General features: G+C 50.4%; 1 protein-coding gene and 1 long non-coding RNA gene across 3 annotated transcripts in view; one reads left to right on the plus strand and one right to left on the minus strand.

Annotated features, from left to right (window-relative positions):
- The window catches only part of PI4KB (phosphatidylinositol 4-kinase beta), a 50,994-nt gene extending 35,727 nt beyond the window's left edge, over positions 1–15,267 (minus strand). The window contains exons 1-2 of one of the 2 annotated variants that reach the window (XM_083477033.1): positions 14,851–15,267; positions 11,785–11,907 (exon numbers count right to left, since the gene is read on the minus strand). The gene's annotated coding sequence lies outside the window, so the exon portion shown is untranslated. The remainder of the gene's footprint in view (positions 1–11,784; positions 11,908–14,850) is intronic. The other variant, XM_083477032.1, reaches the window with a different exon arrangement.
- Positions 15,268–18,684: 3,417 nt separating this feature from the next.
- LOC310694401 lies at positions 18,685–21,455 on the plus strand. Its single transcript, XR_014519664.1, has 2 exons — positions 18,685–20,244; positions 20,575–21,455. It is a non-coding gene; the product is annotated as an uncharacterized lncRNA (long non-coding RNA).
- The last annotated feature ends 1,272 nt before the right edge of the window (positions 21,456–22,727 follow it).

The raw sequence follows: 22,727 nt of genomic DNA on the forward strand, positions 1-22,727 counted from the left end.
TTGACAAGGCTGCCTAAAGCAGATTTGCTTTCCCACTTGACGAGAGAGATTGTGGCCCAATGTACAGAGCGCGGCTAGGATTCAAATCCCACTTTTGACACCCATTCTGAAGGTAGAAACCAACCCTGCTCCCATGCAGTATCAACGCTATTGATACTATTGGTTTCCTGAGTTTTCACTGCGGCTCCCTCCTTTGGCCAGAGGTGGTCACCTTGGGCTGACCCCGGCCCAAGATCCCCGGAGTCACCAGTTCCAAGGCCTGCTTGTGACCTCCAGTCCTGACGCCACAGCAGAAGACGGCAGAAGCTTCTTAAAAAATTAACTGTAGAGCATAAAGAGGCTGCCCTCCTTTTTTTTACCGCTGGCCACATATGTGCGCTTAAAGCTTCTCTAACCTCTGGGAAACTGCCGGAGACTCCTGGAGTGTGGAAGGCAGGGAGAGAGTGGGAATACTTCTCTCACGATGTGGGCAGAGGCTGCGGGCTGCTACCTCTTCATAACATACAGTGGTCCCTCTGGTTACGAATGCTTCAGGTTACGAGCTCTGCTCACCTGGAAGTAGCTGCTCCTGGTTGTGAACTTTGACCCAGGATGCAAATGGAAATTGCACACCAGAGGCATGTGCGCAACGGGAGGCCCCATTAGTGAAAGCGCGCCCCAGGATAAGAACGGTTTCAGCTTAGGAATGAACCTCCGGAACAAATTAAGTTCGTAACCAGAGGTACCACTGTATCCTTCTTTCCATCCTGCCACCGTCAGAAGCACATTTGGTGGGAGAAGGCAGGCCTTTTTGGTGGTGGCTCCCTGACTCTGAAACTCCTTCCCTAGAGAAGCCAGACAGACACCCTCTTTGCTGTCCTTCAGCCAACAGGTGAATACTGTTTTATTCCAACAGGTCTTTGGGAACTGACTGGATTTTAAATAGTGCTGTGATGAATTTACTATCTATATTTTAACATATCTGTTTTGATGTTGTGTTAATTCTATTATGCTTTAATTTATTTTTACAATTTTTAAATATGTTTTCAGTGTATTTTATCTGTATTGTTTTAATTTCTGTGTGAGCTGCCTGCAGTCTCAGTATGGGGAAATGGTGGGATGTAAAAAAATGAACGTAGTAATATTGGTCCCAGAGCAGCCTTACGAAAGCAGCTGTGCCGTTTTGGAATCTGGTGACTCAACTTGTGGTTGTCCCAGAACTAAGAATGTTGACTGTGCAGCAAGAAGGTGCTGTTAAAATACTAAAATCTCCACCGCTCCGTAGATCCAGCACAGGTCGTACCGGACCGAGAAGTCGTTAACAGGATTAGTTTAATGGTACTAGAACGGGAACAGCATGTAGGTTGACAGGCAGCAGTCTCTGTTCGCTGCAAGTGTCTAAGGGATCTGTAGTCTAACGGCCTGCCATTTTGATTTCCTGGTGGGAGCTGCGTTACTGACTGGACCCAGCCGAAACCCCAGCCCCGTCCGCAAGAGCCTCTGGTGGCAGCATAGTGGTTAGTGTCAGACCAGGACCTGGGAGACAGCAAGGTTCAAAAACCCCCCCCCCCGCCTCATGAAGCTCACTGGGTGTGTCTTTGGGGGCAGGATGCTACCTCCCTCAGCCTAACCTGCCTCAAAGGGTTGTGGCAGGGATTAAATGAGATGGGCACGGGAGAACCACATACACCACCTCAAGCTCCTTGGATAAAAAAAAAAGGTGAGATATGAATGCAATGAATAAATAAATATTATAATTAATAATAATTTGATTTATTGCCCACCCTTCAAGCTAAGGTTCCAGGGCAGGTTGCAACACTTTGAAACGCAGCATTTAAAAAGTTCTAAACGAAATTACAGCAACAGGTTAGGTCTGGGGTCAGCAAGCTTTTTCAGCAGGGGGCCGGTCCACTGTCCCTCAGACCTTTTGGGGGGCCGGATTATATTTTGAAGGGAAAAAATGAACTTGGGCAACACGTGGAGAAGTGTCAAGAGCGCCAAAGGACAGGTGCAAATGTAGAGCCAGGTGAACCGAACGCAGGTGAAGAAAGTGGGGAGATCTGGGCAGGATGGCAGTAAGCCCAGAGGAGAGGACGGAGAGGCCCCACCTGACAGCCACAAATCTATCAGGAAAATGAAAGGGTCTGTGGCAAGCAGAAGTCAACAGCTGGCTACTGACTGAAGCCAGAACCTGCGAGTCCCTGGGATGCAGAAAGCTCCCGGCACCAACTCAGACCCTAGAGTCCAACTAAGCTCAGTGCTGCTGACACTCAGTGGCAGAGTCTCTCCGGGGGTTTAAAGAGGGAGTCACAGGGCTTTGAATCCAGGGCCTTCTGCATTCGGTGCAGGTGCTGACTGCTGTCCTTCCCCAAAAGATAATTCAAGGCTGTAGTCCTCATGGTTGCGAATAAAGGGCTGATTTAACAGGAAAACACAGGAAGATGCTTTTCACAGTGTCAGCCCCTTGGTCGCCCTGGCTGAGTATTGTCTACACGGACTGGCAGTGGTTCTCCAGGGCTTCAGGTAAGGAGCCTGTCCTGGAGATGGCGGGGGCTGAACTTTCTGCACGCTGAGCAGATGCTCTGGCCCCGAGCGTCATCCCTTCCCTTGTGATCTTCAAATGTTAAGAGTCACGGCAGCAGAGCTATGCTTCCTCACGCACCCAGAGATTAACACACACACACACACACAGCGCTGGAGAATTAATCCCTTCTTTCCAAAAAGGGAAGCTTTCACTTAGAGGAGTTTCCTGCCAATAACACTCCCAAATTCAAAGCGCCACACAAGAGAGGATTTGCAGCCTGCGAAGAACACGCTAGCAGGTCACAGGGTCCGAAATTAAATGACTCCCTACTAATTAAAGGATGGAATGAATACCCAGTTTTATCTGCTTAGCGTGTGATGTAACCACTGGAAGGTGGGGCCCTGGGCACGGCCGGCTTCTCTCATCAAAAGCCCCAGAGGAATTTTGCCTTCTATGATCTTTTGTCCCTCTCCCCCTCTCCCACACCAATGCTTAAAATAAATGTGGAAGAGCTGCTGCTTTCAGCAGACTCAGGTTAATCCAGGGACTAGCACCAGGGGATTTGTAGTCCAGGATCCACGACTGCAGCAGCTTTCCATAGTAAACAAGCCCAAAGAGAATCAGAGAACCCTTCCCACAGCAACTTCTACCATAGAACCCTGCAGAGCAGCCTTACCCAGCCCCCCTGCTATATAATATTTATACAGTGGTACCCCGCAAGACGAATGCCTCGGAAGACGAAAAACTCGCTAGACGAAGGAGTTTTTCGTTTTCTTAGCCACTTCGCAAGACGCATTTCCCTCTGGGCTTGCTTCACAAAACGAAGCTTGCCCCGCAAGCTCCGGGGATAGCGGGGAAGCGCAGCGCGTCTTCCCCGCTGTCCCCGGACCTCTTTTGAAGCAAGGGGCGGCGGGGAGAAGATCACTTCTCCCCGTTGCCAGCCCCGCAATCTCCGGGGACAGAGGGGAAGGCATGCGCGCCTTCCCCTCTCTCCCCGGAGATTGCAGGGCAGGCAACGGGGAGAAGCAATCTTCTCCCCGCCGCCCCTTTCTTTAAACAGGTCCGGGAACAGAGGGGAAGGCGCGCGGCGCTTCCCCTCTGTCCCCGGACGGTCTCCATAGGAACGCATTGCTTGATTTTCAATGCATTCCTATGGGAAACCGTGCTTCGCAAGACAAAAAACTCGCAAGAAGAAAAAACTTGCGGAACGAATTAATTTTGTCTTGCGAGGCACCACTGTATATCCGTTCCCTCAAGGGCTCTCTTGCAAATCTTTACAACAGCCTTACAAGGCTGGCCAGGATCATCCCCACGTTTTGGGGGGGATTTGGCGAGGAAGAGAAGCAGTTTGCCCATGGTCGCTCCCCAAATTCCCAGCTCCTGTTTGGTAGGAAGCAGGAGAGGACGGGGAGGGGAATTCCAACAGGGAGCTCAGCCTGAGGCCAAGAGCCAATTAGCTCTCCACTGCCAGAGGATGAGGCAGCTCAAGATCTCTCAGGGGATTCCCACACAGGCCCTCCTCCTGTCACATTTAACCACATTTTTCTTCACCTTGCTCATCTGAGTCTCCAAAGCAGATTGTGCTTTAAATATATACAGTGGACGCTCGGGTTGGGAACGTGATCCGTGCGGGATACGTGTTCGCAACCCGCGTCTGTGCACGCACGGGTTGCGATTCAGCGCCTCTGCGCATGCGCAACCACAGAAACCCAGAAGTAACCTGTTCCGGTACTTCCGGGTTTCGGCGGTCCATAACCTGGAAAAAACACAACCTGAAGCGGCTGTAACCCGAGGTATGACTGTACAGTGGTACCTCGGGTTAAGTACTTAATTCGTTCCGGAGGTCCGTTCTTAAGCTGAAACTGTTCTTACCCTGAGGCACCACTTTAGCTAATGGGGCTTTCTGCTGCTGCGCCGCCGCCGCTAGAGCACGGTTTCTGTTCTCATCCTGAAGCAAAGTTCTTAACCCGAGGTACTATTTCTGGGTTAGCGGAGTCTGTAACCTGAAGCGTATGTAACCCGAGGTACCATTGTATATATATGAAGGGGGAGGTGACAGCATAGTCAATGGGCTGTACCCAGCTAAATTTTTCTCCAAGTAGACACACTGAAATTAATCATCCTAGCTTAGTCACACACCTTCATTTTGACGGGTCTTTGCATCGGAGGCAACCTGATGCAAAACACAAAGTTAAGGTTGTGAAACCATCCAAAAGGAGTTAGGAACATCAGAAGATGGCATCCAAAATGGTCAAAGGCCTGGAAACGATGCCTTATGAGGAACGGCTAAGGGAGCTGGGAATGTTTAGCCTGGAGAAGAGGAGGTTAAGGGGTGATATGATAGCCATGTTCAAATATATAAAAGGATGTCACATAGAGGAGGGAGAAAGGTTGTTTTCTGCTGCTCCAGAGAAGCGGACACGGAGCAATGGATCCAAACTACAAGAAAGAAGATTCCACCTAAACATTAGGAAGAACTTCCTGACAGTAAGAGCTGCTCGACAGTGGAACTTGCTGCCAATGAGTGTGGTGGAGTCTCCTTCTTTGGAGGTCTTTAAGCAGAGGCTTGACAACCATATGTCAGGAGTGCTCTGATGGTGTTTCCTGCTTGGCAGGGGGTTGGACTCGATGGCCCTTGTGGTCTCTTCCAACTCTAGGATTCTAAGAGCTGCCTTCTGGATCAGGCCAAAGGGGGCCCATCTAGCCCAGGAACCTATTCTCACAGTGGCCAACCGGATGCCCCAATAGGAAGCCCCCAAGTGAGATCGGACTGCCCCGGTATTCTCCAATTGCCATTCCACAATATCTGGTATTCAGAGGCAGATTATCCTTGGGCTTGGAGGTTCTGCTGTCACAACAGACCTCCGCAAGGATAGCCCTGCTGGCCAACGGCCCATCCCAGCGGTGGCCACCCAGGGAGGGGCCTGTGGGAAACTCACAAGCAGGACCCGGGTGCAAGAACCCTTTCTCCTCCCGTGGCTTCCAGCAACTGGTATTCAGAAGCATTACTGCATCCGACCGTGGAGGCAGCGCACAGCCATTGTGACTCGTGGCCTTCTCCTGTATTCGTCCAAAGCTCTTTTACAGCCATCCAGGAGAGCTAAACTGAAAAATAAATATTATTATATTGCTTTAAAGAGCTGTCCTAGGCAATGGCTGCACCCCGTGGCAGAGGATTAGCGATCTCTCCAAGTTAATTACGCTTTGCATGAAAGATGGAAGCTGGGATTGTGGAACCAGCCCAGATAGCGCCAGGATAAGCTCCAGACATCTGGTGGCTATTAAACGGTGTTACTTTCCTCCCCAAGGCTGAGCGTTTTGCAGAATTTGCTGCCCACCCACCTCCCAAGGACAGAACACGTGGCTCTCGTTGAAGTTTCGCTTACGAGGCCTACGTTAAACACCGCAACCTCCCCTCAGCCCCCATCCCTTCTCCGACTCCATGTCAAGAAATCGCTTCAAAGGTCAAGGAATGCCTGAAGTCGACAACAAGAAAAGCAGGGACTTTGGGGTGGGAGGGCAGGTGAAGAACAGGATTACACCTGTCTATGAAGCCAGCACCAATCCAAGACCTAAATTAAACAGGGCAGTTGGGAAAAACCCCACCATGTTTCAAGCATGGGACTCTTCTTGGCGTAGAGGAAAGACTCGCTGGACGGGAATTAGGCTTTTTCCACAGAGGCCGAGCCAGGGAAGGCTAAAAAATAAATAAATTAAAAGTCTCCTGTCCGGTCAGCCCAAAGCACTTTGGACGCGTCAGAAACTTGCGCACTCTGACAGATTCTGGTAGCTGCAGGAAGGGTCTCTCAGTCCTCTGAATCAACCCCAGGCCCCTTGTGCTGATGCTTTGCATAAATATAAAGATTCTAGTCCTCATTGTTCAAGGTCCTTGCCTGTAATCTCCTCCCCTCCCTTCTCCCTCTAGTCTTCAATAAGTCAATAATTTCTTACATCTCTCTCCTTGGCTGCTGTCCCCTCTTCCTTCGGACAGGAATTCTACAAGGGTGCTGCTGGTGGGGGGGGGGTCACTGCAGAGAAGGCTCTGCTCTTGGAAGCTGCCACCAACGGCAGAGAGCAGGGTATCTGCAGAGGGCCTTAAAGGACACAAAAGGACATGATTGGAGGTGGTGCGTCTCTGGTGTGACCTCTGGGCTGTTTTGGGGCTTTAATACAGGGGTGGAGATCCTGTGGCGCGTCAGGTGTTGCAGCATTCCAGCTATCATAATCATCATCATCCCCCCTGACCACACTGGCTCTTAGGGCTGATGGGAGCTGAGAGCCCAACCACAGGATGTGGAGAGCCACAGGTCCCCACACCCCTGCTTTAAAAAGCTCAAAGCCCAGACCTTGAACTAGGCCAGGAAAATAATTTGGAAGCCTGTAATCCTGGAGAGGCTAATAGTCACGGTGCTACATGCAACCTCCACTTGCAGAGGCAGTCTGCCTTTGAAATGCCAGAGGCTGGAGAGGGCTTTTGCAATAGGTAGGGCCCCATATGCACTATAATTCCACATTAAACAGCCGTGGCTTTCCCCAAAACACACTGCAAACTGTAGTTTGTTCAGGGTGCTGAAAATTATTAGCAGGAGACGCTTGTTCCCCCTCACAGAGCGGCAATTAATAGAGCGGTTTAACAATCCATCCCTCTCTCTGGGGATTGGAAAATATAGCTGCAGCAAGGGATCCTGGAACCTGTAGTTTCCTGAGGGAACCAGGGCTCTTGCTGTCAGTCACTCCTAGCTCCTCCAAAGAACTAACATTCCCAGGATGCCTTGGGGGGCCGCAGCAGCAGGGAAATGGGCTTTTGCAAACCACCTCCAAACGGGTTTGCGCAAACAAGTTTTAAACCAGGTTTTGCAAACTGAAAAATGATGCAAACGATAAGACAGAAGGGGGGGGGGGACCCTTCCATGTCTTGCTAGTGAGGAGTGGTTAAACTACTCTGTCGGCTGTAAGGGGAACTGAGGCCTGCTCCTAACAGCTTTAAGCACCCTGAACACACTACAGCTCCCATGATTCTTTGGACAGAACAAAGTGGTATGATAGTGATTGAAATGAATACGGCTGAAAAGGAGGCCCTAGATTTCTACCCAAGAAGGCGGTGATCCCAGGGAATTTTGCAGCATCAACAGGGGGCGGGGAAGAGCAGACAGCTGAACTTGTGCAAGGGCAATTTAGCAGGATGAGTATACTTTTTTTTTTTAATGTACACACACAAAGAGGCAAGTCTGAACCAAGCCACTGAGTCACACGGAGATGGTGGCAACTGCCGGGGTTTTGCTTCTGAAGCAGCGGCGACAAGAGTCATTGCTCCCAGAGTTCTTGCAGGCTGGAATATCACAGCCATGTGCTCACATACACACAGAGGGCCACGAGCGCTGGAAAACCACTTCGCCATCCCACACCATTCTGTCGCAGTTGACTCACCCGGTTCACAACCACCTGCCTGCGCTGGGCGATGAATGAGGCTGGTCTACCTTACAGGAAGGGCGGGGCATATCGGAAGTCTTTCGCTAGACTCCAATTCCCAGCATGCCCAAAGGTCAGGGAGGATGGCGGGAGATGTAGTCCAGCAAGAGCTGGAGGGCCACAGTCTCCTCACCCGTGCCTGACAGGATCACTGTGAGCAATGAAAGGGGGTTGGACTAGATGACCCCTGGGGTCCCTTCCAACTCTACAGTTCTATGTGTCTATCATTTGCCTAACTGATCTAACCTGGGGAAAGGTGGTAGCTCAGTGGTAGAGCACCTGCTTTCCATGCAGAAGGTCCTGGGTTCAATCCCTGCCATCTTCAGGCAGGACTGGGAGGGACTCTGTCTGAAACCCAGAGAGATGCTGTCTGCCAGCATAGACAATACAGAGCTACCTAAACTAAGGGTCTGAGTATAAAGTCAAATCTTGGATCATGACCATGAGGACTAGAATCTTAGTATTAATTTTAAAGCTAGTGACATAGGGCACCCGCTTTACAAGCAGAAGGTCCCAGGCATTTGGAGGTAGGGCTGAGAGAGGAGAGCTGCTGCCGGTCAGTGTAGACAATATGGAGCTAAACAGTCCAAGGGTCTGACTTGGTAATATATGTTATTATTAATAATAATAATACCTCTCCTCCCATTACATATCTTTAGCCGCCAGGCAAAAACATTCCTCGTAACTCTTTAGCCAATTAAGCAACATATAGGCCAAAGACTTAAGAGGGATGTTTTTAACTAGCGATATGTAACGAAGGTGGCAGTCAAACCTTTCTGGGGAGACCATTCCATAAACAGGGAGCCATCGGAGAAAAGGCTCATTTTCATGTGGAGAAGGCACACAAAGAAGGCCCTCAAATGACAGCCGCACGATCTAAAAGTTGGTTCATATAGGGATAGGCAGTCCTTGAGCTCTTATGGTCCTGGGCTGTTCAAGACTTCTTAAGTCAAAGCCAGCACTTTGAATGGGGCCCCAAAGCTAACTGGCAGTCAGTGCAGTTGGACCAGGACCAGTGTAATATGCTCAAACCGCCTTGCCCCATCGAGCAACCTGGCCGCTGAAATCTGCACCAGCTGAAGTTTCCGAACCGCCTTCAGAGGCAGGCCCATGTAGAATGTGTTGCAGTAATCTAAGCTAGAGGTGACCAGAGTACAGGTGACAGAAATTAGGCTAGCCCTGTCCAGATAGGGGCACAGCTGGGCAACCAGCCAAAGCTGATGGAAGGCATTCCATGCCATTGAGGCCAGCTGAGCACCCCCAAGCTGCGTACCTGCTCCTTCAGGGGGAGTGTAACCCCCTAACAGAGCCTCAGTCTTATTTGGACTGAGCTTCAATTTGTTGGCTCTCATCCAGCGCATAATGTATTTTTATTCTTTGTTGGAAGCTGCCCAGAGTGGCTGGGGAAGCCCAGCCAGATGGGCGGGGTACAAATAATAAATTATTATTATTATTATTATTATTATTATTATTATTATTACTACTACTACTACTACTACTACTACTACTACTGAGGCAAGACAACGGCTCAGCTCATCCACTGCCACACCTGCAGATGTAAAGGAGAAGAAGAGCTATGTGGCATCAGCATATTGCTGACAACGTACTCCAAAATTCTGGATGACCCTACTCAGCGGTTTCATGTAGATGTTAAAACAGCATGGGGGATAAAACTGAACCCGGAGGAACTCCACACTGAAGGCTCCGTGGTGCCAAAGAGCCCTCCCCAAGCATCACCCTCTGGAAACAACCACCCAAGTAGGAATGTAACCACTGCAAAGCAGCGCCCCCCACCCCTAACTTGATAGCTTCCTGTGTTCCTCCTTTCGGGGAATATGGTACAGTAATCCAACAATATCTGGGGGGCATCAGGGTGGGGAAGGCTCACATGCACAGAGTCCTCTGGGTGTTTAAAACTGAATGCCTAACACAAACCACTGCTGCTCCAATTTAAAAACAAGAGCAAAGTATTTTGGCAACTTTAAAAGATGAATGGTTTTTGTGTGTGACATAAACTCTTGCAAAGTACGGCAGGCAATACAAAGTGTTATATTAAGCTATACAGTGGACACTCAGGCTGCGAACGTGATCCATGCGGGAGGCATGTTTGCAACCCACAGCGCTGCGTCTGCACACACACAATTTGGTGCTTCTGCGCATGTGCCGAAACCCGGAAGTAACCCATTCCGGTACTTTCGGGTTCGGTGCAGTGCGCAACCCGAAAATGCACAACCTGAAGCGTCTGTAACCCGAGGTATGACTGTATGCAGTTTCAGGAGTGGGGGAGAATTGTAAGCGGCAAGGTCAGAGGCAAATGAAATGCAGAGGACCGATGGTGGTAACATGGACCTAAGAACGGAAGATGGGCGCTGCAGGAGCCCATCTCATCCTGTATCCTTTTCTCACAGCAGCCAGCCATATGCCTGTGGGAAACCCATAAGCAGGATCCAAGAACAAGAGCCCTCTCTGCTCCTGCCACAAGAAGTTTGTTAGCCCTTTAAGGTGCTGCAAGGCTCCGTCCTTCTTAATGCAAGAGATAGCTGCACCCTCTGGAAAGGATGACGAAAGTAACTAAACAGTGAGAAGGGAACAGCAGTACCAGCACAGGACACAACAGGCACCCAGGCAGGGTGTTTCATGGGAACCTCAGGGGAGCCCTTCAGCTCTGCTGGGAGACCAGCTCCATCGTGCCTCCTCTCCCCTCAACACCCACCTGGAAGGAGCCTCAGCCAGCCAGGTTAGAAAGCAGCGCTCGTTCTGTCGCCTCCGCAGAAAGACCAGCTCCATCAGGAGCCTCCTAGCCCTGAACTATTCCCATTCAATAGAACTGCTATTTAAACATTTTAAGAAGCCTTTTCGTGTGTTACCGGTCTGTAAATAAACAGGCTTCTGAGGGCCCCCCGTTTCTTACTGGCAAAACAGGCTCATTGAATCATTGGCTGAAAGAGGTAGGAGTGTGTGTCTGCTTCGGATTGGAGCACCGGATAAAAAGGGAAGGAAACAGCCCAGACTTGAGAGGTAAGAAAGAAGGAAATCGGATGCGGGGCAATCTCTGGCCTTCCAGATGTTGCTGCATTACAACCCCCATTAGCCCAGCAAGAATGGGCAACGGTCAGGGATCATAGAATTGTAGAGTTGGAAGAGATCCTGAGCATCATCTAGTCCAACTCCCAGCAATGCAGGAATATGAAGTTGTCCCATACAGGGATTGAACTTGCAACTGTGGCATTATCAGCACCATGCTCTAACCAACTGAGCAATGAGGGTAGCGGTAGTGCAGCAACAACTGGAGGGCCAGAGGTTCCCCACACTTGCAGTTAATCATGATTCCCTCCTCCTCTTCTTGGAAATCCAAGAATTGGGAAGTACCAGCCCGATATTGAATTCTGGTGCTGGAGGAGACTCTTGAGAGTCCCATGGACTGCAAGAAGATCCAACCTCTCCATTCTGAAGGAAATCAGCCCTGAGTGCTCACTGGAAGGACAGATCCTGAAGCTGAGGCTCCAAGACTTTGGCCACCTCATGAGAAGAGAAGACTCCCTGGAAAAGACCCTGATGTTGGGAAAGATGGAGGGCACAAGGAGAAGGAGACGACAGAGGACGAGATGGTTGGACAGTGTTCTCGAAGCTACCAGCATGAGTTTGACCAAACTGCGGGAGGCAGTGGAAGACAGGAGCGCCTGGCATGCCCTGGTCCAGGGGGTCACGAAGAGTCGGACACGACTAAACAACTAAACAACAACAACAGCCCAATACACCACAAAGGAGGCCCATCACACATGCCCAGAGAAGGAGGCCCATCCACCACTCACCTCTCTCGTGCCCATCCAACCAGGCAGCTTGCCCCTGCTGAGACGCTCGCCCACAATGCCAGCCGAGTCAGCCATCTTTGGAGATGGGGACTCAAAGGGATTCTCTGCGATGATCCTTCACAGCTGTAGGAAGAAAAGCGAGGTGTGTTGGGAGGGGAAATGGAGGAAGCGTCTCGCTCAACCTTTCAGTTGCAAGGGTTTTTGGTCTGCTTTTTAAACACAGCCTCTCTCTCAAACACTGAAATACCAGGAAGGTGTTTGCAGAAATCTGGAGGGATGCCACGCATCCCTTCATGTTCAAAAGCATATTCCATTTCTGAAGGGGTGAAGGGTAGCGTTCATCCTCGAAGACTGAAATGTCAGAACGGAAGCTGGTATACACATTCGGGACACTATGGTTCAAGCGCAAAGCCTGGCTCAAACCCTATACTTTGTTTTCAGAAGGGGGAAAGGTGGGCAGGGATATAGGGATGTCAAAACCATCATAAACTTGGTGGGTAGGTTTATAATACAATCTGAAGTGGAAATGCTCGGAAGAGGAGAGGTGGAAGAGGCAGAGAAACTGCAAAGTAAGAATGTAATGGAATCGGATGTCTCTGAAGCTTAGAAAAACCCACTCAGCTGCAAAACCAGCAAGGACTCAGAAATGCTCTGAGGACTGCTGGCAAACTTGCTCTGACTCTCCTTTCCCCACACCACAGGCAAAGCCGCATCTTCCCGTCCCTACAAGGAAGCAAGTGTATAATTAAAAGAGCTTTTAAAAGAGAAACTTGCTCCTTGGCAACTCAGCGAAGAGGAGGGTGAAAAGGACTCTGAAAAATCCCGGAGGAAGTGGGGTGGGGAAGAGGGAAAAGGCGAGGTATTAAAACCCCAGCATTCCTTAACATTAAGAACAAAAAATGGCAGTCTTGAGGAGTTGTGGGATACAACCGGTGTGGAAATACGCCTGCAAAAAGTTACTAGCCTCCCAAATATGTTTTGTTTTAGAAGAAGTCGTCTGATTTAAACCCTAGAAGCCGCTGCATGACATTAACGTTACAGATAAATGGGTCAGAGGTAATAGAGGAGCAATGGTGAGGAAGGTGTCTCATATCCAAGGACGGGAGAAAGGAAAACGGGGGTCAGGGAATGGAGTGGAAAGAGTCGAAGTGAGGGGGTAGCAGAAAAGGGGCCAGTATTAATTTGCAGAAAGGGGGGTGGGATGGACAGAGGCCACTAAATCCCAGGAATCAGTGGGGCAAAGAGAGGGGGACAAGAAAGTGGAGGCTGGGGTGTGGGGAGAGATGCAAAACAAGGGGGTATAAGGGAAATAATATTTTGGAGGGGGGTGTTGGGAAGCCAAAGGCTCCCAGAAACCAATGGGGCGAGAGGGTAGGTGGAAGTGGGGTGCGGGGGGGGGGAGGGGAGAGGAAATCAAGGCTGGTGGGATCCGCTTGAGGACACTGAGAAGGGGGTGAAAGGGGGCCGAGGAAAGAAACCCCAGGAGCCAGTGGGGCAGTTTTGGGGGAGAACAGGGAGACCTGAACGGTGGGAGCTCTTACGTGTCAGAAGAAAGGGGGAAGAGGAGGAGGAACTGGGGCGGGGGCAAGGAGGGCCGGATCCAGAGGCAGCCTGGCAGTGGGGTGGGGGGGTGGGCAGACCCAAGGAGTCAGTGGGGCAGGGGTTGGAAGGGGGGGGAGAAGGGTCCTTGATCCCCCCTGGGGCAAATGACAGGGGGGCAGTTCCTGGCCTTGTGCGGGGGAGGGGCGTGAAGGGGAGGGGGCGTGAAATCTCCCATGGGCCCCTGGGGCAGGAGAGGGGAGACCCAAGGAGTCAGTGGGGCAGGGTTTGGAAGGGGGGGAGAAGGGCCCTTGAGCCCCCCTGGGGCAAATGACAGGGGGGCAGTTCCTGGCCTTGTGCGGGGGGGGGGCGTGAAGGGGAGGGGGCGCGAAATCTCCCATGGGCCCCTGGGGCAGGAGAGGGGAGACCCAAGGAGTCAGTGGGGCAGGGGTTGGAAGGGGAGGGAGAAGGGCCCTTGAGCCCCCCTGGGGCAAAAGACGGGGGGGGCAGTTCCTGGCTGTGTTCGGGGGGGCGTGAAGGGGAGGGGGCGCGAAATCTCCCATGGGCCCCTGGGGCAGGAGAGGGGAGACCCAAGGAGTCAGTGGGGCAGGGGTTGGAAGGGGGGGAAGAGCCTTTGGGCCCCCCTGGGACAAAAGACGGGGGGCAGTTCCTGGCCTTGTGCGGGGGGGGGTGTGAAGGGGAGGGGGCGCGAAATCTCCCATGGGCCCCTGGGGCAGGAGAGGGGAGAGGGCGGGCAGACCCAAGGAGTCAGTGGGGCAGGGGTTGGAAGGGGGGGAGAGCCTTTGAGCCCCCCTGGGGCAAAAGACGGGGGGGGGCAGTTCCTGGCCTTGTGCGGGGGGGGGCGTGAAGGGGAGGGGGCGCGAAATCTCCCATGGGCCCCTGGGGCAGGAGAGGGGAGAGGGCGGGCAGACCCAAGGAGTCAGTGGGGCAGGGGTTGGAAGGGGGGGAGAGCCTTTGAGCCCCCCTGGGGCAAAAGACGGGGGGGCAGTTCCTGGCCTTGTGCGGGGGGGGGGCGTGAAGGGGAGGGGGCGCGAAATCTCCCATGGGCCCCTGGGGCAGGAGAGGGGAGAGGGCGGGCAGACCCAAGGAGTCAGTGGGGCAGGGGTTGGAAGGGGGGGAGAGCCTTTGAGCCCCCCTGGGGCAAAAGACGGGGGGGCAGTTCCTGGCCTTGTGCGGGGGGGGGGCGTGAAGGGGAGGGGGCGCGAAATCTCCCATGGGCCCCTGGGGCAGGAGAGGGGAGAGGGCGGGCAGACCCAAGGAGTCAGTGGGGCAGGGGTTGGAAGGGGGGGAGAGCCTTTGAGCCCCCCTGGGGCAAAAGACGGGGGGGCAGTTCCTGGCCTTGTGCGGGGGGGGGCGTGAAGGGGAGGGGGCGCGAAATCTCCCATGGGCCCCTGGGGCAGGAGAGAGGGGCAGGGGCCCTGGAGGGAGGGGGCGTTGAGGGGGGAGGGGACGGAGGACCCCCCAGGGGTGCCCTCGGAGGTGCCTGCCTGCCTTGCCCGCACTCACCTCACGCCGTGTCCATGGGAGAGAGGCGGCGGCGGGAGAGAGGGAGGCAGGAGCCGGCGCCCCGCCGCGGCCTCTCTCTCTCTCAGTCTTTCAGTCTCTCTCCCTCCGGCCGCCTCAGCCTCTTCCAGCCGCCGCCGTCGCCGGGCCCAGCTCCGGGGCTGCCCTCGCCGCCGCCTGAGGGGGCCTCTTTCTTCTCCCTATCCGCCCCGCCGTGAGGTAAATAAATACATTTTTTTAAAAACTCCCGCCCCCACCTCAGATTAACTTTCTCCTCACACGCTAATGGGGAGGGGTTCGTTTTATTTTTTATTCATTTAACCGACCCCCTCCCTCTCTCCCCGGAGAAGGCGAAGGACCCCAAGTCAGGGCCCGTTGGCGGCAATGGAGAGAAGGGCCGTAGGTGGCTATGCCAGCGCCTGATTGGGAAGGAGGAGGAGGAGGAAAAAGAAGGCGGGGCCGGCGCTCCGGGGACGCACGCATGCGCAGCGGGTTTCCCCGCTGTGAGTCGCGTGCGGTGCCGTCAGTGGCTGCGTGGAGGTGTCAGGGATCGGGGCTGCCCTTGCAAGCCCGATCGTCATTGCGGGCCATTCCCGAGTAAAGCGGCCCTTCTACTTCTTTCCTTTAAAAGCAGTATTAAGTGGCTTGCAATTGGTTTTATACAATTTATTATTTTTAAATAGCATTATGTATTAGTATGAATTCTGAATTTATTGTTATTCACGTTTTATACTGCACTTTACGCTGTTTTTTGTTGCATCAGTTAAGTGTTTTAAATTTGTTGTTAGCCGCCCTGAGCCCTGTTTTCTGAACCGGGAAGGGCGGGGTATAAATAAAGAATTATTATTATTATTATTATTATTATTAACTGGGGGTGTTATTGGGTTGTTTTTAATTTTGTATTATGCATTGAATGTTTTTATATTGGGATTTTGGGTTTTAACTGCCCTGAGATCTGTGGGTAGAGGGCGGCATGCAAATTTAATAAATAATAATATTTATAGCCCACATTTCCCAATCTCCAAAATCGAATCTGTTTGCAGCTGTTCAGAGGAGACCCATTGACCTTAAGCTGCCTTGCATGGAGGCAGACCACGGCTCTCTACAGGTCAGAATTTCAGAGGAGTACCTGGAGACGCCAGTCAGTGGGGATGCAACCTGAGACTTAATGCAAAGCATACAGTTTTTGGGTCAGCTGTTTAGCGCGAAAGAGACAGAGAGAGGTGACATCCTCTTCTTGTTCTTTTTAAATAAATTTATTCGTTTGGTTTTTCAGATTAATGTTTTGCAATCAGATATCCAACATACAACATAAAAGCAAGATTCCAAAGAATCTCCTAGACTTCCCTTCTTCAGGTCCTCTTGTTAATCATTTCCTCCTGCATCTTTTATAATCAACTCTTTTTTACATTGCCACTACTGTATATCCAAAATTCACCATTGCAAAATTCACTGCAAGTGCTATTCCAATCCTACTAATGATTTTAACTGTTTGCAATGGTTTTTAAGATAAATTATAATTCCCCCTCCCCATTCCTTATTAAAATCCTCTTCAAATATCTGAAGGGACGTCCGGTGGAAGATGGAGCGAGCTTGTTTTCTGCTGCTCCAGACGGCAGGACCCGAGTCGGTGGTTTCAGATGACAAGGAGCTTCAGATTAAGAGCTGTGCAGTAATGGAATGGGCTCCCTCGGAAGGTGATGGACTCTCTTTTAAACAGAAATTGGATAGCCATTTGTCAGGGATCTTTTACGCTGTGATTCCTGCATTTCTGGGGGTTGGACTAGACAATCCTTGAGGTTCATTTCCAACCCTACCATTCTATGATTACCGTATTTTTTGCTCTATAAGACTCACTTTTCCCCTCCTCCTGTGTATCTGAAGAAGTGTGCATGCACACGAAAGCTCATACCAACTTAGTTGGTCTTTAAGATGCTACTGGAAGGAATTTTTTTATTTTTCCCCTCCTAAAAAGTAAGGGGAAATATGTGTGCGTCTTATGGAGCGAATGCAGGCTGCACAGCTATCCCAGAAGCCAGAACAGCAAGAGGGATCGCTGCTTTCGCTGCGCAACGATCCCTCTTGCTGTTCTGGCTTCTGGGATTCAGAATATTTTTCTTGTTTTCCTCCTCCAAAAACTAGGTACGTCTTATGGTCTGGTGCGTCTTATAGAGCGAAAAATACGGTATTCCTTGCAGTGCTCGCCAGCTGCAGAACTGAACTTTGCTTGTCCCCTCCCCATGCGGCTGTTTTGGTTCTGGGTGCAGTTTATGGAGGAGAAAGAGGGCAGCTGGCAGATTTGGGGCAATTATAGGCAGGTAGGATGTCCTGGCAGGGAAGAGAGAGTTAGGAAGAAGGAAACCTCAGCGTCCCTCTGCCAACGCCTTTGCCCCAGGCAGTTGCTGTCTTGCAGGTGAGTCAGGCGCTGAGAAAAAGCGCAGGATTACACCCAGCCACACCCACCAGGTTGCAATCACTATGCAGATGGTATTGCAGTCAAAAATGGTACAGTGGTACCTCGGGTTACAGATGCTTCAGGTTACAGACATCCACTAACCCAGAAATAGTACCTCGGGTTAAAAACTTCACTTCAGGATGAGAACAGAAATCGCGGCGTGGCAACAGCCAAAGTGGTGCTTCAGGTTAAGCCAAAGTGGTGCTTCAGGTTAAGAACAGTTAGCCAAAGTGGTGCTTCAGGTTAAGAACAGTTTCAGGTTAAGAATGGACCTCCAGAACGAATTAAGTTCTTAACCCGAGGTACAACTGTATTGCAAATGTCAAAAATGTCCTCTTCTGCATCACCTAATGGCTGGAGGGACTGCGATAAGCTCGGTGCATTATCAGTTATGGTGGCAACGTACAAGATTTTTGGAATTAATTTTGATGGAAACAATAAACACATAAATAAATCTCCCAGCTTTCCATACACAGAAAGCCTTAAGGAAAATAAAATCCCAAAACAAAACACCAGCCCTTCAAAGCCTTTATCATTTAATTCTGGGTGGTGTTTTGTGTTTTTTTAATGCTGTTTGAGGAACTATCCTAATTGTGACCTTAGGGAATGCTGAACTAGGCCATCGCTGCCCTCTGCTGGAGGGTGGATAATATTAGAATATAAGCAAATTGGGAGCCCAGGCAAAATTGCACCTCTCATCTCACTTCCTAAAGCAGCGACTGTGTGGTGTCTTGGTTGACTCTCTTGCAGCAGAAAAAACACAGCAGATCCTCTGGGATTTCTCTTAGTAGCAGGTTTTGGGGTTTTTTCCATGAAGCAACACCAAACTGATCTCTGCAGCCCAGACAGAAAACTCCAACTGCACTTTGCAGATTGGTCCATGCAAGTTACTAGTCCTCTTGGACTCCAATTTTTTGTGCAATTTAAGGGGGAATCTTCCCATACCTGGAATGAATTTGCACTCCGCTGCAAAGGCGTCTGGTACATGCCTCACCCAAATACATCAGTAAAACGCCGTTTTGATGTAGTCAAATGGGTCATGTGCCTTCCTTTATTTACAAGCAAAAGTGGGGTGGGGAGTGGGAATTGGCACTTTGGCCCCTCCATGCATTGGTGACCCCACAGATAGACTACTGTAATATACTGGATTCGGGGCTTCCCTTGAGACTGGTCTGGAAGCTTCATCAGGTGCAGGATTCTGTGGCCACATTGCCTGGATGCACCCATTCTACAGCTGTGTCGACTGAGGCAGCAGCACTGGCTGCCGATCAGCTACCCCTGTGTAGGCCTGTAAGATTACTTAGATCATTGGGGTGGGGTGGGGGGTTACTTGTGGTTTACTTGGAGCGGGGGGGGGGGTGGTGGTTTCCTAGTTCAGCACTAATTTCTGTGTCACACTGGCTCTCCAGATTACAAGATTCCTGTATCCATAGTACTGTTTTCACTTGGGTTGGAATCTCCCATTTTTAAGAATACCGTTCCCTTGGTTTTCTGTTGCGATGCCGGCGGATTAGAGGAAAAACAACAACAGTGAAGTTTTTTTTTTAGAAAAGTGCATCTAAAGAAATAAAGAGAAAACTCCAGGCATAAAACCTCAAATAAATCTTTAATAAAAAATAAATTAGATTTGGACCAAGAAAAAAAAAGGGGGTTGGGGGAGGGGGAACCAAACCAAACCTAGATACATTCAGCTTTATCATAGAGATTTATATATAATATATATATTTTATATATATTTATATAATCTGAGCACTCTGAGCCGTTTCTATAAAAAGTCTTTCCTATAAATGCTTTTCCTTTTTTTTTGTCCGTTTCTTATAATCTGATGCAGCTATTTGCAATTCAGTGGGAAGCCAAGGCCTGGTTCCAAGAGGGCTCCTGTACCTTTTAAGAGTGGTGTAGTAGGAAGAAATTCAACAGGTGCTGTTTCTTTCCTCTCCTCAGTGTGCTTCAGGGAAACCACTTAGGGTGGTTTGTTTTTTCTCTCTTCCTGATGCACAAGAGCCCGTTGCACATTGGTACTGCCCAATATCCTCCCTTGTGGCTCATTCTACCATCTGGCCTACCAGAAAGACAGGACGTTGCCAACTTTTTCTTCCAGAAAGGCTCCTGTGTCATTTGTCGGTATTTTTTTGTATCTTCGTTTTAGGGCTTGTTGTAATTTATGTGGAAACTGTTCAGTTTGACTGTGTGTTTTTGTAATGTTCTATTTATCGTACAGGACTACAGTCGTACTTCGGAAGTCGAACGGAATCCGTTCCGGAAATCCGTTCGACTTCCAAAACGTTCGACAACCAAAGCGCGGCTTCCGATTGGCTGCAGGAAGCTCCTGCAGCCAATCAGAAGCCCCGTCGGATGTTCGGCTTCCAAAAGAACGTTCCAAAACCGGAACAATCACTTCCGAGTTTCGATCGTTCGGGAGCCAAAACGTCCGAGAACTAGGCTGTTTGAAAACCAAGGTACGACTATACTTTTGCAATGTTGCAGTTATGCATTTTCCCCCCATGTTGTAAGCTGCCTTGAGCCTAAGTTTCATAGAATTGTAGAGTCGGAAGTTTGAAACGCGGCATACAAATAAAATTATGTATGTGCGCATGCAGGGCCGGACTGAGGTTGGATGAGGCCCTCAGCTCCTGAAGGTGATGGGACCCTTTATATGTCCAGCTGTCCTTTGTCAGCAACAAATTGTCGCCGTTTTTTTGTGTTGAATATATGCTATATTTATTTATTTATGGACCTAATAAGTATCTAAAGCCATCTGCACATGACAAAATATGTATCTTATCCAAGTAATTGTTGAACTGAAATACAATTAAGAAGAAGTATATTAATATTTTGGAAATGTACATCCAGTGTTTTTTTTCCTTTACATGTTTTGGGGGGCCCCAAGAGAGTGGGGCCCTAAGCTATAGCTTGTTTAGCTTATACGTGAATCTGGCACTGTGCGCATGTACAGTGGTGCCCCGCAAGACGAATGCCTTGCAAGACGGAAAACCCGCTAGACGAAAGGGTTTTCCGTTTTTGAGCTGCTTCGCAAGACGATTTTCCCTATGGGCTTGCTTTGCAAGACGAAAACGTCTTGCGATTTTTTCCCGCTTCCCCCCCTTTTGCTAAGCCGCTAAGCCGCTAATAGCCTTTTAGCCGCTAATCCGCTAAGCCTTTAATAGCCGCTAAACCGCTAATAGCGCTAATCCGCTAATAGGGTTGCTTCGCAAGACAAAAAAACCGCTAGACGAAGAGACTCGCGGAATGGATTAATTTTGTCTTGCGAGGCACCACTGTATGTATGTTTATAATGGTTGCATGGGAAGATGGAATTCGAGAGATGTACCATACTTTTCCGGGTATTAAGACTAGGTTGTTTTTTTTAACTAAAAATAATGCTAAAAGGGGGGGTTGGTCTTATACACAGGGGCAATCTCCCCCCACTTTTCTTAATTTTGAGGCCCCCAAAATAGGGGACGTCTTATACACGGGGGCGTGATATACACGGAAAAATACGGTACTTCCCCCATCATGACACAGCTGCTGCTACAGGGAGGAATATGCCTCTTCACCTGTTGAATTTCTGTCATTTAAGAAAGGCCCCTGGCAAAGGACTCAAGGTGATGACATCTGTCCTCAGATGTCACCTGGGCCTGTGAGAAGCTAGTGTGGGCAGCAAATTCAGCACCAGGTGTCAACTATGGGATTTAGGATATTCTGTCAATCTAAAATCACAGAATTGCAGCGTTGGAAGGGACCTCAGGGGTCATCTAGTCCAACCCCCCCCCGGAAATGTGTCTCCCCCTACCTGCCCTCCCTGCAGTGGCGTAGCAAGGTCAGGTGGTACCCGGGGCAGAAAATTTCTTGCCCCCCATTGAAATATAGTTGGAATCCCAAGAGACTGCGATCGACTCACAGTATAAAAAGACTGGCTGTGATCACTGTCATTGTCAGTTGTTGTAGAGCATTTTGGGGGGGGGGAGGTTAGGGTTAGCGCTCCGCAGCTCCTCCCCCCCCCCCCGGACATGACACCTGGGGCTGTCTGCCCCCCCACTGCCCCCACCTTGCTCTGCCCCTGCCTCCAGGTCCAAATATTAACTGCAGGGCCTTGTTGATTTCTTAAGCTTCACCCCACACTCTCCATCACAAAGCCTTAAGGGTTCACAGCTACAGAATGCCTGCTACGATTGTGTGCCCTCCAAACTTTTCTTCCACCCTGCCAGGGTTCTTGTGCATTCAATGGCTCAGTGACAGGCAGAAATCCAACAGATCGGGCCCCTCCTAGGAATGGACATGGCAACGGCTGCTCCTACTGGATTTAGTGTTAGCGACGCAGGAAATCTGCCCAGAAATAAGTTGGCAACCCTTTACAGAAGCTACCCTCGGAAGGGGGAAGGCCAGAGAGAAAAACAAAAGTGTGTTGATTTGAGCTGCAAAGAAGGGGAGGCAATATATTCCTGTTTCTAGAGGTGAGGGTTGCCAACTGTTTTACTGAGACCTGCGCCTGTGCGTTTAGCAGCCACGGCGTCATCTACAGACATCGTCAACCCGCTTAAAAAAAATATATCTCTAGGCTGTAAGAGGAGCTTCGCTTCCACATTTCTGCAGGCAAAGCTCCTCTTGGAAACACGACAGCAGGCCGGGCTGGGTTTTCTGGTCACTTGGCAACACCGCCCGGGCTAGGAAGGAGGAAGGAAACCTCTCTGAGTGCTAAGGTTGCCAACTTCAGCAAAAACCAAAGCTCTTGTGCCTTTAAGGGACACCTTGATGTGTAAAAACAAAAACCCGCTGTGCTTCTCTCTAGGGATGGAGAGGAGCAGAATTGATGTCGATGACAGAGGAGCACGGGGAGGAGGAAAAAGTTGGCAACCTCAAGAACTGCGTGGAAAACCCAGCTGCGACTTGCGAGTTGATCCGTCTTTCTACAGAAGCGTTTGCCCTTCTGTGTTGTTTCCTCAAAACCGAGGGAATCCAGGTCCATTCTGGACCGCGGGAGTTTGAGGCTGGTCGCTTGACCACTTCCATCACCATTGGGCATGCTGGCTGCGGGGAGCTGGAGTCCAGTGACCTTTGGGGGTCTGCAGGTCCCCCCTTCCTACTGTAAATTGGGAAACAGTGGCAAGATTGTAGAAACCGTCTTGCTCGGCTGCTAATCAGCTTTCCCCACAATCCAAAGTAGCACCAATACTGTATATTTTCAGGAGGAAAAAAAATAATGCATATTTTTCGCTTCCTTAAGGAAATACTAGAGCAAAGCCAATATGGCTGGGAGGCGTCAGACTCAGTGCTGCCCTCTGGAAGGGAGCGCGTGGAACTGCAAGGGCTCCGAGTTCCGGTCCACCCACCAGCCATTTTTTGCCACAGCTGGCGGGGTTTTACTGGCCGGGGTGGCGTGGATCGGGTCGAGAGCTCCTTCCCCATCTGGGCTTTGTCTCAGGCA

This window comes from Podarcis liolepis (genome assembly GCF_965112155.1).
Source record: "Podarcis liolepis genome assembly, chromosome: 15".
NCBI lineage: Eukaryota > Metazoa > Chordata > Lepidosauria > Squamata > Lacertidae > Podarcis > Podarcis liolepis.